This window comes from Phacochoerus africanus, chromosome 3 (assembly GCF_016906955.1).
Source record: "Phacochoerus africanus isolate WHEZ1 chromosome 3, ROS_Pafr_v1, whole genome shotgun sequence".
NCBI lineage: Eukaryota > Metazoa > Chordata > Mammalia > Artiodactyla > Suidae > Phacochoerus > Phacochoerus africanus.
In genome coordinates this window covers 33,542,701-33,557,430 of record NC_062546.1, presented here as the reverse complement: position 1 = coordinate 33,557,430, position 14,730 = coordinate 33,542,701, and the positions used below count along the sequence as shown (strand labels likewise).

General features: G+C 43.7%; 1 long non-coding RNA gene across 1 annotated transcript in view; it reads right to left on the bottom strand.

The window, feature by feature from the left end:
• The window catches only part of LOC125122102 (uncharacterized), a 32,173-nt gene that overhangs the window by 975 nt on the left and 16,468 nt on the right, over positions 1 to 14,730 (bottom strand). The gene's annotated exons all lie outside the window — the stretch shown is intronic.

The window sequence follows — 14,730 nt, the reverse complement described above, 5'->3', positions numbered from 1 at the left end:
CACTGTACAGCAAGGGGGTCAGGTTATCCTTACATGTATACATTACAATTACATTTTTCCCCCAGCCTTTCTTCTGTTGCAACATGAAGGAACTATGACTTTCTTAACCACTTCTCTCTCTCTGTTTCCCCCTTTTCACAGTTTTTTTGTTTTATTTTGTTTTGTTTTTTGCTGTTGCTGTTTTTTGTTTTTTTGTTTTTTGTTTTTTGTTTTTTTGTCTTGGTTTGGTTTGGTTTGGTTTTGGTGGCTAATTAATGTCTGGCTATATTTCTCTTTTTTTTTCCTTAGAATAAACAGTATGAAGTCAAATCCCTAGATCAAAGAACATGAGCGTTTTGGTTAGCATTTGCTCATTACAACCCCTTTCTCTTAAAATGATATACTCTTATCTTAAAATTTGAAAAAAAAAAACCAGAAAACGAATAACATATAACATAAAAATCATAAATATTCCTGTAACTTAGAGAAAAGTACTGTCAGTATTGTAACACCCATAATTCCATATAGTTTTGTGAGCATACATTTCTGATTCTTTTATTAACATGAATTCCTGTTAATTGCATTTTCCCCTAAAAATCATTAAGTATTATTTGAAAATGTAGTTCTAATGGCCTGGCCCCTTTCGTGCATCATCATACAATGAGCCATTTCCCTTGCATTGGCTCTACGGGGCTGTCTCCTGGTTTTTCACTCTCTCAAATACATGGCCATCGACACCCCTAGGTGGAGTCTGAACCTCTACTAGCTCCGTCCCACCTCGGGGATGAGGGCCTTGAAGCCAGTATGTGCACAGGGGCCTCTCCGTGCTGTTGTCCACTTGCATGTGTTCCTCAGAAAACTGCCAAGAGGTGCCTCTCCGGGTGGATACGCCTCCTCTGACAGGATCAGTTAGACAACAAGGCCCCTTTTCTAGGGCTGGTGCAGCTGTGTCAAATGCATAATGAGGTGGGCAGAGTGTGGGCCAGGTTTGTGCACCCACCTTCTCGGCCATGTGCATTTGTTGCAGTAGACAACCTGGTCAACCTTATGGAGCTGTCATGCCACATGTGACTTTTGACCCAAAGTAAATGACAGGACTGGTCAGCAGATCCAAATGTGGTCAACTCCAACTCTGCTGCTCCTTTAGCTGCTTCAAAACGCCTTCCTGAACAGGTCAAGAGGGTTTCTAGCGCTCTTTCTATGTGGGATTCATGGGAGAATACACTTCAGATTTGAGAAAGCAGTCACCATGGGATGATCTAAGCATTTCATGAAGGCAATTGCATGTATTATCCGGCTTTCTAATTTACCCACACTTTGTGATTTAAAAAGTCTTAAGTTATGGACTGTGATTAAAAAAAAAAAATTGTTGCAGTCTTTGAGATTCTTGGGAAAATGTTCCCCTCCTCCAGTTCAGCTGGGCAAATTGTTAAAAACAAACATCTTGAACATGACCTAAACATTTATCATATGTGAGGGGAACAACTGTAAGCCAGTCACCTCAGGGATCACTGTTGGCTCTGATGTCCCACCAGCATGTTCTGGAATTTTGTCCCAGCCTGGTCATCGTTCCCCTTTCAAAATTTGGAAAGCAGCTTCCACCCAAAGGCAGGCAGATTGACAGTGAAATGGGGACCAAAGGGTTCACGTGTGTATTTTATGTCCTTTTAACCAGTCCTTTCCATTGCATATTTTGGCACCTGGTCTTTCAACATATTTGAGTCGGTCTTTGCAAAGTTGAAAACTGATTCAAAGCCATGTGTTCGGAAAGAGGTTGAGCAGGCGATTGTAATTTTTCATCCTTCACTTTTTGTACAGAAACTGCTTTGTAGACTGATGGATTGATTCCCCATTGAAAACAGGATCCAAAATGTGGCTTAGATAAGACATCCTTCGGGTTACACCCAGTGGGTGGAAACAGAAGCGCTCCTTTAGGTCTGCTGTGGTATCCAATGGGTTTTCTCTGTACTCTTTTAACTTTCTATTTTGAAATAATCTCAGGCTTAAGTAAAAGTTTCAAGATAGTACAAAGACCGTCTCTATACCTTTACCCATATTCTCTCAATGTCAGCATTTTCACTTATTTCCTTTATTGTCCTGGAGTACACACGGTTCTCTTTAGTGTCTACTTTAAGTTCTCAGGAGCTCTCTGGGGGCTCAGTGGGTTAAGGATCTGGCTTTTGTCACTGCAGCGGCCCCGGGTCACTTCCGTGACACAGGTTCAATCCTTTGCCTGGGAACTTCCACAGGCCGTGGGCACAGCCAGAAAAAAAGAAAAAGTTCTCATAAGTAACCTTAGCACAATATCCAACTCAGGAAATTAGTATCAATACAATATTGTTATCTAATCTGCAGCCCTTATTCTGTTTTTGCTGCTGGGCTCAACCTCACCCACACTAGGATGAATAAACCACAGAGCTTCTGATATGACATCCTAAGAGAGACAGAGCATCACTTCCCAGATGTTCCTCTCGGAAATGCACAAACTGCCTCTAGTCCTGAGGAAACCTCAAGCCAACCCAGAGCAAGGGGCGTCGCAGCGCACAGCTGGACAGGCTTCTTCCAAAGCACCAAGGTCCTCAGGACCAAAACAGGCAGATACCTCAACAGAAACCAGAGGGGCAATTGTTCTGAACACACAGCTGGGCAGCTCGGTCAGTCTGAATTGTTTGTGTAGCTGGAGATCCAGCTAAATGACTTACCCCCTGGATGGGCTCCCAGGCAAGCAGACCCTCCCTCATTCTTAAGAAACTCAACAGGCACTTCCGCAAACACATCCACACTTGGCCCCACGCGGGATGGCGCAGACAGCTTTGACAGGCGTTGCAACCGTCAAGTGTAAATGGTTAGCCTGCAGTGGGAAGGACAGGCTGAGCCTTGCAGCCCACATGCCTGGCAGTGCATCTCTTCATGGCCTGTAGGACCCGGGGTCCCCAGGTATCTGGCTCCAGAATCAGAGCAGAGCGTCCCAGGGGCAGCGCACAGAACAGAGCAACCTCCACCCCCGTTTCTGCATCACAGCACATGTGTGCGCTGCCGAGCAACCAGGAGACTTAGGGGTATTCTTAGAGCGATTGCTGAGATTTTCATTGCCTGTTCTTTATGTTACACAATTACGATAAGAAAAATAAAATACGATCCTTTCAGAAAAAATTTAAGCAAAGAATGTGTATAAATCTTCCACATAAAATATGCTAGTTCCTCCCCCCCACCCCCGCCACCTCAATTTTTAATGAGGACTTGAACTTGCCCCAGTCATGTACTTTTTACTTGGTGAGGTTTTAAGCGTGGTGTAGCTTCTCAAAATTCCCCATCAGCCACAGACTGATGGGGTTTCTGGGGGTCTGAAGCTTATACAATTTGAGAGGGAGGGAGAACAGAAAATTGCAAATATAAAACAAAGAACGAAAGGAATATTTATTTAGAATGAGCAAAACATCATACTACACTGCTAGAGACTTGGTGACAATGGCCCTTTCGCTTTACAATATCTTCAGACCATTATTAGAACGGCTCACGTGTTCAAAACCTGGCTTCCCCTCCCAGCCTCTCTGTCTCCCAGTGCTCACATGGCTGGCGAGAGTGAGGCCTCCTGGACCTTCCTGTGGTTACCTCCTCAATAATCCACTTTCTTACAGTCACTGTGGATAAACGTGTTTGTTCACTCAACTAAAGATACTAAACGTGGCCCCTGTACATCATTCGAAACTGCACAACAATTAAATTATTATTAAAGACCCCCACAGCTTCCACTTGTCCTTAATGGAGAAATAAACTATTACAGTTTTGTCTGATAATGAGCATGGGTTTCTAATTCACTTGATTTCTATATGTCAAATGGGGGCTTTGAAGGAACGGTGATGCTGTACTCTGCAGGAGGCAGAAGCCTAGTGACAGCAGACATGTGGCACGTGCAGTCTGGATGAAAAGGGAAAGTCAGCCATAAAGACACCAGTACCTGATATACAGGAGGACTGGGCTTTAGGGCTGTAGCCTGAATTGACATCCCAGGTGACCCTATAGACATCCCCACTCCCAAGTCCCCGGGGGCCCTATGCTATGGCCTCTCCCGGAGCTGCCCCGTCTCTCTCTTTGGGACACAGCATTATTCTGCAAGCATAGATGGCAGGGAGTGAGTAATGGGCTTGGGTCCTGCAAGAATGCCCTTCGCATGGGGATCATAGCGCAAGCTGCTTCCTCTCCTCTACTGTCTCAACAGCCCTGAGCGGGTTGCCCTGGGATCAAATCCAACTGCCCACAGCGCCAGACGAGGGGGTGGGAAACCAGCTGTTTCCATCCCACACAGGGCAGGGTGCTAGGCTGGAGTGGACAGGGTGCTTTGTAAGTACAGAAGGAGTTCCTCCTGTGGCACGGTGGGTTAAGAATCCAACTGCAGGGAGTTCCCGTGGTGGCACAGTGGTTAACGAATCTGACTAGGAATCATGAGGTTGTGAGTTCGATCCCTGGCCTTGCTCAGTGGTTAAGGATCCGGTGTTGCCGTGAGCTGTGGTGTAGGTTGCAGACGTGGCTCGGATCCCGCGTTGCTGTGGCTCTGGTGTAGGCCGGTGGCTACAGCTCCGATTAGACCCCTAGCCTGGGAACCTCCATATGCCATGAGAGCAGCCCAAGAAATGGCAAAAAAAGACAAAAAAAAAAAAAAAAAGAAAAGAATCCAACTGCAGCAGCTTGGGTTGCTGCAGAGGCACAAGTTTATCCTCGGCCTGGTGCAGTGGGTTAAAGGATTCAGTGTTGCTGCGGCTGTGGCTCAGACCTGATCCCTTGTCCAGGAACGTTCATATGGTGCAGGTACGATCATAAAATTAAAAGAAAAAAGAAAGACTAGGTCAAAAGTCATAGATCAGGTGCACGAAATGGATTTTAACATGATCCCATAGCCTCAGACAATTGGGACATAGAAACTCCAGGAAGAAACGCCCGTCGATGTGGAAAGAACAGCAAAGGATCAGCAGTAGAGAGAAAGAAGTGAGTAGGCTTACAGCAGATGGCAAGGTAATCTGTGCGACAGAAAGGGCATTTTCCAGCAGTTTCCTCCTGCTGCAGGATGGTGCAAGGACGGTCTGTGACTCGGAAGCGATGTCTGGGAACTCGGGCAAATGCCTTCATCAAGGCGGCAGCATTGTTGGTAAAATCCAGCTTCCCAAGAATTCCTCCTCCCACTGGTTGTGAAGATCAGATCGAATGTGAGAAGTTCCGTGTCAACGGCTGGGGAAGGTTTATATTTATTTTTCTTTTTATGTGATGGTAGAAATGTCCGGCGTTTCAAGTTCACCTATAAGAGGCCCTCGGTAAATGGCACACATTTTTATTGTTCCAACTCAGTTAATTCCAGAAATAAACACATACGGCAGCTTTGTCCCCTGAGATGCTGAGGAACTAACGCTCTCCCCGCCTGTCCGCTGGCGCGGCCGTTCTCATCCAGGTTTACCCGAGGATCAAAAACAGATAGGAAGAGGAACACATCGCAAAAACAACACACGCTGCAGCTTCATCAGCACATATGGGTGAGAAAATAATCCTAGGGAGGATGGTTAGGTCTTTTGCAGATTCATGGCTCCTAAGTCCCACGGATTATTTTGTTTGATTTGCATATACCTTGTATTAGCACTAACTCGGGGAGTCAATTTCCTTTTCATGCACCTTCCTGGGTCTCGATCCCGCTGTGCCCTGCAGCCTCCCCCTGCCCCAGCTATCAGCCAGGATGGCTCCCCAATTTGCTGTCCCCATGGGGGTGGCTCCGAGCCTGGCTTTCCTGTCTGCCCCATGTCAGCCGGGATTTATACGGTTTTCTGGCAGGGTTTCCTGCCCCGCGCTGCTGCCCAGGGTTCGCTCACTGGCCACAATTTAATGGCCAAACTTCACATTTAAAATATTATGGATCCAAAAACAGGCAAATAAATAATTTCCAATAACGGGCAATGAAGATCCTATGGCCGAGTCCGCCTGTGACGCAGCCCGTGGACAGCTGGGTATTTGCCTCGGGGCCTGTGGAGTGTGTGGCTTTGCTTGGGTCAGGGCTTTCTGTGCCTCTCAGAGTGAAGAAGAATTTTTTGAGAGATTTTTGGTTGAAATCCTGACCCCACAAGCTCTGATTCCCTCCCGCAGGCACCCCTTTGCTAAAGGAGCAGTGAAAGTGCAGGACCCCCACCCCCCCACCCCCGCATTTTCATGAATTCTTTGCTCAGGTGTGCTCACCCATCACCTTCTAGACTGAAACAATAAACATGGTTTTCCTCCTTCCCTTCAAAGTTTCAAGAATCTACCAGGGATTCAGCCAGATTTGCAACTGTGGTGTGAGAATAAACCAAACCCAAAATTAGAACCAACAGCATGTGAAAATGGAGAGTTTAAAAAAATGGTTTCTTGCATTGAGTTAAAAAAAACATGTTTTCACTTAATCTGACAATCTCTAGTTGCATCCATGTTGCTGCAAATGGCATTATTTTGTCCAGTCTCTTGGGATAGAACACGATGGAAGATAGTATGAGAAAAAGAATGTATGTGTGTGTATATATATATATATATACATCTATCTATCTATCTATATATATATATATATAGATGTATGACTGGGTCACTCTACTGTACAGCAGAAATTGACACAACACTTTAAATCAACTCTAATTTTAAAAAAGAAAAAGAAATCACACTTTAAAAACCAATAATAATAATAATAACAATGCTTTATCAACACCCAGATGCATGAAGAGAGAGATTAGAAAGGAAAATAGGCTTATTGTGAACTAGATGTAAATTTTTATCTAGATACATTAGGTAATTTTCTTCAAATTCTAAAAATCTGCTAATATGTATTTGTTTGGTGTCTGTGATCTAAGTTTTGGCAGGAGCGTATGTGGATGTGTGTGTATTTATCGAACTGGCAAAAATTGTATACCACTTTTAAAGTAAACACAATGAAATGACTTCTCTCCATTCTGTAAGATTTTTTTGTTCGGCCCTCCTGAAACCATTTCCATCTGCAACTTTATCTTCAGGAGTTTTAATTATTTTTTTAATTTTGCCACTTGATTTTGATGAGTGCTGTTGGCAATGGATTCAGATGGCGGGACCCAGGTTTAATCAGTTGCCAGTGGCTTCTGTAACCTTGGGTTTGAAAAGTAAATGGGAGAACAGAAACTCAGTGGCACTTTCTCTTCTCTTTCAAACATATGTTCTTATTTAATAAATTCTCCCTCAAATAAAATGAGCCTGTAGTTATTGGTGGTCAGTTTCACATAATAAGAGCTACTATGGTTTCCCATTTTAAAAATACAGGGTTGCAATAAAACAAACCCTGAGCCCCTTTATTGGGTACGAAGTAATAAAGCAGTGGTTATAATGATAACTCCTATGATGTGCCTTACAGGAAAACGACCTTGATTGCTCCGTCTGGTTTGGGGTGGGACTTTGAGTTTAGTGGTACAGAAAAAGCAATATGCAATCTGATTCCACCTCGCCACTCTGTGTTCCTAGAGCAACCAGAAGGTTTCACTCTCACCAATGATCTTGGCTGTAATTAAGTGCATCACGTCTTGTTTAATATCTCAATCTTTCATAAAACTCTACCTATGGGCAGGAACTATTCCGTTTCAGCGGCTGAATTACTGTATCCATGCGTGAGTGATTAGCCTTCATTTTAGGAGCAAGGCAAACAGAATGGAAAGAAAGCAGGAATGAAGACAGGAAAAGATAAAGAAAGAAAAGCAAACGGGGGGGTGGGGGGGACGAGAGAAAGGAGAGGCAGAGACCAAGAAAGACACAAAAGAAAAAAAGAAAGGAGAAAAGAAGAAAAAGAAGATCTCAAGGAAGAAGGGTCTGAGCTATTGAGAACCTACCACTTTGAGCTTCTGTCAAGCTCCAAAATTTACCCTTCGGAATACCCTTATCAAATCGGTGTTTCTAACTTCGCTGATCTTTTTAAGGCAAGTACACCGCCGCACTAGTGCAGAGTTTCCAAAACTCCCCAAGCGGCGGTGCACCTTGCCACCAGCATGAAACACAATATCCTTCGACGGCCCCTCCATGTGCAGAGGCAATAAAGAAAGCAAAGGCATTTCACCCATAAAGTGTCGCTGAGCGCTGGGCGTCGAGGCCGCGCCCCATCGCTGTAGGTTCCCCTTGCTCTGTGGGAACACACCGGGTGATCAGAGATGAAGACGGAGCATCATTACCCCTGGCAGGAACAATATTTTGCCGCCGACCTGCGAACGGCTGTTGGCTGCGGGTGCCGTTCCCTGCAAGGGATACGGGGCGCCCGGGGAATTTCTCTTAAAGCCGCAATAATTCTCGGCTGGACACTAACCAGATCTAGGACCTCAGAGCTGCCTCGCCATCTTCTCATTTCCCTGGCTCTCACCCTGCCGAACATTTCTAATACAGCAGGGGTGTTGGGCGAAATACGACTTTCAGATTGAGTGAACGAACGCCCGCGGGCCTCTGTGATCAACATCAGCTCAGGCGCTCAGCAGCTTCTAAGCGGGGACAAGGGCCAGAACCGCCAGATGAGTTTGCGGCGCACACGCCTCTGTCTGCAACCCCTCCCCACGCCTCCCCGGGACCAGAGCCTCTCCGTGCGTTAATTTTTCATCACGTCTGACTGTGACCAATATTTTTGGTTTGCGAGCGTCAGTGTTTTTTGCCTGCTTTGCATTTTGTGCTGATTTTCCTCCGTCCCTTTGCTGTCAGATGCCAAGCTGTCTTTGACTTGAAGGCAGTTTTACAGAAGGGAAGTTTGAAAGGAACCTTTATTGTGTGGCGGCCTTGATAGAAAATGCAGCGGGCACGGCACAGTTAAAGTCTGTCCAGCTTATCGCGGTGGCTTCCCCCACCTTTTTATTACCTTTGTTGGGTTCCTATGGCTAACATATTTCATTTGCTTCCAGTGTATTTTTCCAGCACTAAAGTTCTGCTTTTTTTAGGTCTACCTAGAAAATTTTCAGTTACATCATTTGCACAAATATGTTGATGTTAACATCGAAAAACCTCTTTGCTTGCCGTTGTATATTTTATTTGGCTAAAAATGGCTCATGTCTAATACATTACATGTCCTTTGGTGATACTCTTTGAGCGAGAAATTCCAAAACTCACAAATACCGAATAGCCAAAAGTTCCAACGTGGTGCATGAACGCTAAACATGTAATATATCTCCTCCTTTTCCAAACAGAAATAGATTTCTCTCTGATTTGTTTGATACATTTGACCCAAGATTTCCATTTGGAGTTATTGGAGTTCCTACTGTTTTTCTGCGTGTTGGTGGGCCAAGGCCTAATCACCCCAAAGCCCCACGGAGGTCATAAATTACAGCGGTGAGGCGCAGCTTTGTACTCCTTGGGCTGCAGGAGAAGGCCATTTTGCTGCAGCCTATTTTGACAGGCATGAATTTAATTCATTGTTTTATGACAGATGGGAAAAGTGTACATGCTCATAGTCCTGATTTATGGTCATTTGGGTCTGGAGGATTCTATAATTTGCAACTAATGTGAAAACAGATGGATAGGCAGACACCAAAGGTTAGGCTGACCCCTGGGCTCCTTCCCCTGGTTACAAATGGCGTCCATATGCGTCCAACCTCGCTGGGTGAGGTCTACGCCGGTCGCCAGACTCTGCAGAGTGCGCTGCACTGCTTCTTTCCTTCCTGAGTCAGTCGGTGAAAGGGAAATTGGGGGAACACGTCTAACCTCGGTATTTCAGCAGTTGTTCTGGGCCTTCTGCAAGCGGAGGGTTCTTCTCTTCCTTTTCTTTCTTTTTAAATGAAAAGACACTTTTCTAAGATTTGCATAATAGCTGCATGATTAACCAGACAGGCAGTACCATATAGAGGCAGTGTTGGATGTTTTTATTTCAATTGACAAATTTGTTTTAAGAGCGTGATTGATTGAGAACCATCAGTTGGGGGGTTTCAGAGGAAATGCCTCCGGTTGGGGACGAGCATGTATTTTGGAGAGAAACGTGTTTTACAGCAATGAATTTCTACTTTACAAGTCATTTTGCATTTTTAGACAATAAATGGGTTATCAAGTAAAGTTACCTGGTTGATGCACAACATATTAAGCATATATATTTTTTTATTATTATTAACTGACCTCACCATAGTTAACAGCAATGATCACATCTCTTTTAGAAGAAAGAAAGAGTTTAGACCTATGGTAACAAAGTAAATCCCTAGTGTATTTTAGTTGAACTGGCATTTGTAACCTGTTAAAAATATAGTGTTAATAAGTTACATATATTCTGTTATTGACGATCATGTTCAATTATTACATTATTATTAACTTCATTTTATCACATTTCAGTATTAAAACTGAGCATTTCAGTTCAGAAGATAAAGTTGTATTGAAATCCACTTCATTTTGAAAAGTGGAAATGTAGCTTGCTGCTCCCTAAATAAGAGTATATAAAATCCCGATATGGTTCAGGGCTGTTTTATTCTTTACTAAATCAGCACGTTGACAATAAAAGTCAAAAGACATGTTGTTTTACAACGTTCAAAATATTGCTTTCTTTCTTTTATTCCGTTTTAACATTACATTTTAACCCATCTAATGGCTAGTGCTGAGGCTTAACTGGCACAAACCTATCCGTGTTGGTCCAATCAGCAGGATATTTACAACTTCACATGGTGCTATGAAGACAGCAGTATTTAACCTCATTTGACACTTCAACCTTTGTACCTTTACTCTGGGAAGGGAAAATTTGAAGTGACTGATAATTTTAATGGGCATCTAGAAAAAAATTAACCTAGCACATCAGATGAGCATTTTCATAAGGCTGTGGGCTGCTTACCCATAAGCTCCTTTTTAACTACGGAAAGAATCCATGTATATATTTTTTTCATGCTCACTTCCCAAAGCTGAGGGCTGGGGACGACGCCCTTTCCATTTGGGGCCAGAGCTGCCACCATCTCATTGCTCGGTCACGTGGGTGTCGCTTCCTCAGAGGACACTAAGCAGAGTCAGCTGAAAGCCGATGAAATGAGGAAAGGCAACATCTGACCTTACAGACCTTCTCTTGGCCCCAGTTTTCATTTCTGTTCAGAGCTCAGACTGTCGATATAGGAACAGGCTCATTTGCAATGTCACTGGACATCAGTTTAGGTATCAGGTGCTTCTTTTTATTATGTACTGTTTGGAAGGGCTGTGGTGAACTTTATCTGTTTAGGTCAGTTGCCTGAGAAAGGGTCATAGCTGGACCCCACCAGCCCTGGGAGAGGTAAGGAGGCAGCGATTGGCTGCCTCATGGAGGCATCGTCCAGCCCCGCTCCCAGCCTTCCTACACACCTGCACCTGCCTGCACCTCGCTTTCCTTCCTCTTCCAGAGCTCCCCTCCTCCCAGCCTCTTCACTGCCTCAACCGTGTCTGGAGCTGGGGCTGCATGGACTCCAGCTTTTGTGCAGGGCTCTGTCTCCGTGGCATAGTTGACTCTCTAGGCTTCCCCGGAGCTCCTTATTGCATCTCTGGCCCAAGCACTTACTCTGTCAAGCGGTTGGTTGTTCCAGTGTTTCTCTTTTCCTGGGAACCCAACTTGAGCATATTAACTTTTAAAATGACATTATGTACTTCAGTGCCCAGAACATAGGATTCATTCAATAAAAATGAGTTGAAAATTGAATATGGGAAAGAAAATTGCTGCTTTAATCGACTATATGATAGAAATCAAGATACTGGTAGATCATGGAGTCAACGAAAGGTAAGTCTATAACATACACATCATTATAATTTCAGAGAAGCTATAACTATAGGGATGGAGACCAATTCGATGGATTAAACTTATAAAATGTTAACTATCGCTTCCATTTTATAGTCAAATAATATCCGTATGTGTTTCTAACTGTTCACACAAAGGAAAAGCCAACTTCTCTGCTTCTTCCTCTACCCACTTTCTGGTTTGAAGTTACCAAAGTTCGAAATTAAAAAAATAATCTCTTATACTTTATACTTTTTATTTACACAGACCTGTACAGTATATGTAGGTAGGTCATTCTATCTCAGTTTGTATGTTTTTATTTTTAACTACATAAGTAGCTAACACCTGTAGTGTACCTGAGACTTTTCTAAGCACTTAGCACAATTTACCCATTTGTTGATCAGAAAAATCCTAGGCACCAGTGTTACGACGGTGAAGACCAAGGCCAAGGAGGTTGGGAGTTGCCTTCATGGCTCAGAGGTTCATGAACCAGACTAGGATCCATAAGGATGAGGGTTCGATCCCTGGCCTCGCTCAGTGGGTTAAGGATCTGGCATTGCCATGAGCTGTGGTGTAGGTCGCAGATGCGGCTTAGACCCCTAGTTGCTGTGGCTGTGGTGTAGGCCAGCAGCTGTAGCTCCAATTTGACCCCTAGCCTGGGAAATCTCCATATGCCACAGGAGTGGCCCTAAAATAAGGGAGGTTAAATGATGTCCCCAGGGCAGTGACTGACGCCTGGACCACAGGAGCACAGGCAGCCTGGATCCAGGGGCCACACTTTAATCTCCAGGCTCTACTATGCTGAAAATAATATCAAACTCAGTGGACCACTTTGTCACATTTTTTTTTTTCACTTAATGATATATCCTTGGATTTTTCCCCACGTCCTTACATTTAGACATAACTCATCTTTTTAAATTACAAACTAGTATTCCATAGCATGGATGTATGCTAATTTATTTTGCCATTTCTGCATCCATGGATATTTAGGTTGATTCCAGTTTTTTATTACTATAAATTTGCAACAAATATTCTTGCATGTCTTTGTGTATATGTGGCAGTATCTCTGATGGATATACCTTAAAGTGAAATGCTGAGCCTAGGGGAATGTATATTACATTTTAGTAGAAGCTGCTAATTTATTCTTATCTTCCTTTTTGTCTTTTTAGGACTGCACCCACAGCATATGGAAGTTCTAGGCTAGAGGTTGAATCTGAGCTGTAGCTGCTGGCCTACACCACAGCCACAGCAATGCCAGATCTGAGCCGAGTCTATGACCTACACTGCAGCTCACTGCAACATCAGATCCTTAACCCACTGAGTAAGGCCTGGGATGGAGGCCGTGTCCTCACGGACACAAGTCGGGTTCATTAGCCCAGAGCCACAATGAGAACTCCATTGCTGCTAAATTTTGATTCAGAAAGACCCTGCCCTCATTTCCAGCAACCAAAGAATATATTATCTTTTTTATGAAATAGGTGTGAAGGGTCTAAAAGAAATAGTTGATAGTTTTAGTTTGTATGGCCCTAATTATATCAGGATTTATTTTATTTTATTTTATTTTATTTTATTTTATTTTATTTATTTATTTATTTTGTCTTTTGTCTTTTTGTTGTTGTTGTTGTTGTTGCTATTTCTTGGGCCGCTCCCTCGGCATATGGAGGTTCCCAGGCTAGGGGTTAAATTGGAGCTGTAGCCACCAGCCTACGCCAGAGCCACAGCAACTCGGGATCCGAGCGGCATTTGCAACCTACATCACAGCTCACGGCAACGCCGGATCGTTAACCCACTAAGTAAGGGCAGGGACCGAACCCGCAACCTCATGGTTCCCAGTCGGATTCGTTAACCACTGCGCCACCACGGGAACTCCAGGATTTATTTTATTTTTTAACTGATTTTCTGTTGATTTATAGAGGTGCTACATATATTCTGAACACGAACTCTATACATGTAGTACGTGTTAGTATATTTTTTTCTCTTGTTATCTCTCTATAACCCTCATTGACTCTTATTTTTCCATTATTTTAAAGTTTATAGAAACAAGTCTTCCCTGTGTTTCTCTACACTACATAAGAAATTCTTTTCTACTAGTTTTAATTTGACATTTTATTATAAGACAATTACTTTGAGATTTTTGCTTGCTTCAACACGAAGAACCTTTTGAAATTCAAAGTGTCATTGGTATTTTGGTTATTTTCTTTGGAAAAAAGCATTACACCAGAGGCTATTTGACATTTCTTTTTCTTTTCTTTCTTTCTTTCTTTTTTTTTATTTTTTATTTTTTTTTATTTTTGCCTTTTCTAGGGCCGCTCCCGTGGCATATGGAGGTTCCCAGGCTAGGGGTCTAATCGGAGCTATAGCCACTGGCCTACACCAGAGCCACAGCAACACAGGATCCAAGCCACGTCTGCAACCTACACCACAGCTCACGGCAACGCCGGATCCTTAACTCACTGAGCAGGGCCAGGGATCGAACCCACAACCTCATGGTTCCTAGTCGGATTTGTTAACCGCTGAGCCACGATGGGAACTTCTGACATTTCTATTGATTAAAGCATATTCTTGCTACTTTAAAATAGGAGACTTCATGACATAAATTTCCTCAAATGATCTACAATCATACTCGGGAAACAATAGCATCTTGAGATCGGGCGAAAACAAAGAAGGGTGTTGTGTGGTCAGCTGAGTTTGTGCCGCACCTGAGCATCGGGGCTCAGGGTAGAATGTGCTGATGCTGAGTAAACACATCTTATATCTCTCTCCTCTCTGAGGGAGATGTGGCTCCACCCCATTGTGGTCGGGCTTGGGGATGTGATGGGCATGGACCAATAGGATGGGAGTCAACGTGAGACACGCCCTTTCCAGGCAGAGAATTTAAATCCGAGTCAGAAGTGCAGTTGGGCTTGGCTTCTTGCATCTCTGACCACATCATAACAAAACCTTTCTCCAGGTAACCTCTGCTCTTTCAGTGGGGGTCCCCAAAGTATGAATATATGCACCAGATCTGTATGTGACCTGCAGTTTCTGGTCAACACAACCGAACTGCAAAC